We start from the raw sequence: 5,199 nt of genomic DNA on the forward strand, positions 1-5,199 counted from the left end.
ACAAAAAGATTTATGTGTAAGAATGTCCATAGAACATGGAGAAAAGTTTCAAACAACTTATATGGCCATCAGTGGTATGTTAGTATATACATATTTTGCTACACTAGGCAATTGTTAAATTTACATTTTATAGAAAATGTAATGAGAAAAAAGTTCTCAATAGTTAGATGAAAATCAGATTATAAAAGAATGTATGCAGTCCATTTTAAACATGTGTACATAAATGTATACAAACATATATATATGTCCTATAAAAAAAGAGTTTTATACAAACTGATACTTTTCTGAGTGAACTGATAAAGAATAATTTCCTTAAATTTGTACAGAAAAGTATCATCTTTATAATCAGAAAAAGTCAAAAAAATGTCATTTTTAAATTAGAATCAGAGCAAACATCCCTGACTTAGATATCTAACTATTATTGTGTCACATTGTTTGTATCAGACCTTACTGAATGTTGCTTGGATATAAATTTTCTTTAAAACAATGCAAACAAATAAATACTATTTCAGATCATCTTTAGGAAATCTCTCAGCTCTAAGACTAAAGTCCAAAATATCCCGAGAGGTTCTAAATATTATTAAAATATTTTTATATTTTATGTTTCTGCTTTGTGTTGAAGCAGTTGTTTAGATAAAAAAGTAATTGCATAAACAAACACTGCTGAAGCCTAATTAAGAAACTAAAATACCAGTAAGTGTGACCATGTAGGTAAAAGGACTAGGATAGTTCCTATTGTTATATGTAGGCATCAGCCATGGAATTTGCCAAGATAAGTCTGCCCTACCCAGCAACAACTATGACATCATATGTTCAAGTTCTACCATTGGCACAAAAAACAAGAATCAGGCTGGTAATCTAGGTCAAGAATTCATTTCAGCATGAATCACAATTTTTTAAGAGTGATTTGCCAATAATTTTTCAGTTTCTTTTCATGGTTTTCTGAGAAAGTCCAAAGCCATGATTTAGTTACATTACTTGAACTGACAACAAAGCTAGTCATGCATGAGAAAATCATTACTAATGTGTTTAATCACCCTTAAATCTGTTTCTATTTCACTTCTCCCATGCTATTAGGACAATCAGCTCCACTCTAGTTTTCCAGTACTTTTAATCAGGGTTCAATTCCCCAAATCAGATGAAACTGAAGACTACTTTAATTATCTAGAGATCTTCCGAGATACCCAAAAATGTCTTTTGATGCCCAGTTACCCAAAAATGTGTCAGCACCAAGGGCAGCAATACTTGCAAGTCCGTTTTACGTAAAACTTTTTAGCTAGCATTTCTTGATTGATTGATAGCTGATAGATAGCAGTATGTATCAATCCAAAATAGACTGTGGTAGATTATTACTTAAAAATGGAAGAAATGGATTTTAGCACACCAATGCTGCCGCTGAGAACAAGAAGAAAAACCAAGATAAAAGATGGTAATCATCTGTTTGAAGTCAGCAGACTGCAGCAACAGAAAAGAGAATTGGAAGAACCATACTCCAGAGAGGAAAGAACATAGCAGAACTAAATGGACTTCTGCAGTCACTTTTACCCTAGAGGCATTTGCCAATTCTGTGAATGGACACAAGGATGAGAATCCATTTCGTACCCAAAAAAGGATGCTACTGGAGGACGGAGAAAGAAAAAAATACTAAGCCTTTGGTGGAGATCTGTGGGGGGAGCCTCAGGCATACTGCTGGTTTTCCTCTCACAGCAGTTACCAATTTCTGGAGCAGTAGCAGGCAGAAAACTAAACCTTAAACAGAAAGTTTCTGAAAGACTAGGTAAAGCTTTGGCAGTTTCATAAAAATATACCATTAAATAAGTGAAAAGTCAACCCACAAAGTGAGAGAAAATATTTGCAACAATATATCCAACAAAGATTTATAGCTAAAATATGCAAAGAATTAAGTATCATTATCATACTAAGTGAAGTAAGTCAGACAGAGAAAGACAAATATCATGATATCCTTATACGTGGAATCTGAAAAAAAATGATACAAATGAACTTATTTACAAAACAGAAACAGACTCACAGACTTAGAGAACAAATTTATGGTTACCGGTGGGAAGGGTGGGGCAGAGCGGGTGGGGAGGGATAGATTGGGAGTTTGAACATGTACACAGTGCTATATTTAAAATAAAATGCCTTTCCATTAAATAAATAAATAAATAAATAAACTTTTGTTACATTAAGCCAACGCTGGCGGGGGGTGGGGAAATTTTTCTGTCTGTTAGTACATTTCCTTTGTAATGTAAAAATACATGTGCATTTTCTCTCACCATGATGATATTAGTCATAAATTGTCTATTTTATGATTCACTCATTTAAAAATCACTCTTGGATTTGTCTAAACTGCTGTTTTTGTTTTAAAATGAATTAAGTTTTTGAATAAATTTTTAAATACTGAAAAATAAATAGAAGGGAGCCCATCTAGGACTTCCTAAGAAGTCAATAAAGACAACCTATAGAATGGGAGAATATATTTGCAAATGATGTGACCAACAAGGGATTAATTTCCAAAACATACAAACCACATACTGCTCAATAACAAAAAGACAAACAACCCAACCAATAAATGGACAATAAAGCAAATAAATGTAATCAAGTGATCTAAAGCATTGTAATGAAAAAAAAAAAATAAAAAGAACCCATGGGCTTCCCTGGTGGCGCAGTGGTTGAGAATCCGCCTGCCGATGCAGGGGATACGTGTTCGTGCCCCGGTCCAGGAAGATCTCACGTGCCGCGGAGCGGCTGGGCCCGTGAGCCATGGCCACTGAGCCTGTGCGTCCGGAGCCTGCGCTCCGCAACGGGAGAGGCCACAACAGTGAGAGGCCCGCATACCGGAAGAAGAAAAAAAAAAAAAAAAAAAAAAAAAAGAACCCATGATATAATCCACTCAGAAAAAAATGGGCAAAAGAGATGAATAAGCACTTCACAAAAGGACAAATCCATTTGGATAATCATCATAAGGAAAGGTGCTTAACTTCATTAATCATCAGGAAAGTGAGAATTTAAATCACAAAGCCATTACCACTACGCATCTACCAAAAAAGCTAAAAATAAAACAAACAGATAACAATTCCAAATGTTGGTGAAGATGTAGAGCAACTGGAACTCTCATACATTGCTGGTGGATCTATACCCTGGAAAAATGCTTGACAGTATCTACTAAAGCTAAGCATATACACATCCTTGGTCCAGGTATTCCATTCCTTGGTAGACTAAAGCTAAGCATATACACATTCTTGATCCAGGTATTCCATTCCTTGGTAGAAACTCTATAGAAATGTATTAGAGACATATACAGGAGACATATATGTCTCCTGAGACATATACAGGAATGTTTACAATGGCACTGTCATAATATCCCCAAATTGGAAACTACCCAACAACTTATCAGTAGACTGGATAAATAAATAGTTGTATACGTATACAATACTGTTTAGCAGTGAGGATGAACAAATTATAACTGTATACAACAACATGGATAAATCTAATGGACAGTAAAAGAAACTAGACCCAAAGGAGTGCAAATGTTATGATTTTACTGATAAAAGTATCCAAAACAGACAAACTTAGCCTATGGTGTCAGAAGTCAGGAGAGTGGTTACTCTTAGAGGCTTAACAACTATAAGGGGACAAAAGAGGGCTTCTGGGATCTGGACAGTGTTCTGTTTTTAATCTGGGTGCTGACCCCATGGGTTTGTTCACTTTATAAAATTTATTCTGATACACACTTTTATTCTACACTTTTTGAAAATATATTTAAATTAAAAGTTTGCATCAAAATCTATATGCATATAGAAAGAGGAGCTGCCATTAGCTAGATTAAGATAACTGTCTTAGACTGAGATCAGTATCAACACCCCAGTATGTATTAAATTCTTCTGTTAGATGCAATTGATTTCTACATTTGTGACTATCAAACTACTGAACAAATATTACTTAAATGCCTAATTGCTATGTTAGTGGTAAAAACTTAAGTCGAAGATATGATATGATCCCCAACTTCATTTTACAAAAATACTTTGTATTTACAAAGTATTTACAGTCTGTTTGGGGAGATAAGATTAGAGACAAAATTAGCAAACAGAATTTGAAGTTGAAGTCTAAACTCCTCTTGAATCTTGGGAGTTTTCAGCTGATTGAGTTTGGGAAATTGCTCCAGCCACCAAGATATCCTTTGAGGATCACATTTTCTGCTCGCAGAATATGATGTTTATTTTTAAGGTTTTTTGCATCTATGTTTACGAGGAATATTGACTTATAGTTTTCTTTTCTTGTAATGTCTTTGAGTAACACTGGCCTCATAACCTAGGAAGTATTTCTCCTTCAAATATCTGGAGAAGTTTTTGTAGCATGGTATAAACATTAGATAGAATTGGTAAGTGAAGACATCTCACTTGGAATGTTCTTTGTGCATAGGTTATCTTTAATAGATAGTGGACTATTTAAGTTATCTAATTATTTTTTTTCCAGTTTTATTGAGAAATAATTGACATATATCACTATAAAAGTTTAAGGTATACAGAATGATGGTCTGACTTATATAAATTGTGAAATGATTACCACAATGGATTCAGCTAACATTTGTCTTCTCATAGAGATACAATAAAAAGAAAAGAAAGAAAAAAAATGAAAACAATTTTTTTCAAAATTATGGAATACTTCATGAATTTGCATGTCATCCTTGCGCAGGGGTTAATCTTCTCTGTATCATTACAATTTTAGTATATGTGCTGCCAAAGCAAGCATGTTATTTAATTTTTGAATTAGCTTTGGTAGGTTGTGACTTCCTATGAATTTGTCTTCTGCTGGTAATAAATTATCTCTGTATTCATTTGGGAAAAAATATTTATTTTGCCTTCAGTTTTGAAATATTTTCACTAGGTACAGAATTTTAGGTTGCTATGTTTCTACTTCAAACACTCCATTATCTTTTTTCTTGAATGGTTTCTGATGAAAAGTTTGCTATAATTCAGATTTTGTTCCACTTTTTTACTGTTTCACCTTTATTAAGTTGCCTTCAAGAATCTCTCCTTAGTTCTGGTTTTCAGCAGTTTGCCTATGATATATACAAATATGTTTATATTATATTCTGTGTGGGGTTTTCTGAGCTTCATATATCTGTTGTTCATTATTGTTTATTAATTTCATAAATTCCCAGCCATTATCTATTCAAATATTTATTCTGTCTACTTC

At 33.6% G+C, this 5,199-nt stretch overlaps 1 pseudogene; it reads right to left on the reverse strand.

The window, feature by feature from the left end:
* Window positions 1-4,650: 4,650 nt before the first annotated feature.
* LOC112065061 (uncharacterized) lies at window positions 4,651-4,748 on the reverse strand (annotated as a pseudogene).
* Between the last annotated feature and the right edge of the window lie 451 nt (window positions 4,749-5,199).

The sequence above is a fragment of the Physeter macrocephalus genome, chromosome 1, assembly GCF_002837175.3.
Source record: "Physeter macrocephalus isolate SW-GA chromosome 1, ASM283717v5, whole genome shotgun sequence".
Lineage (NCBI taxonomy): Eukaryota > Metazoa > Chordata > Mammalia > Artiodactyla > Physeteridae > Physeter > Physeter macrocephalus.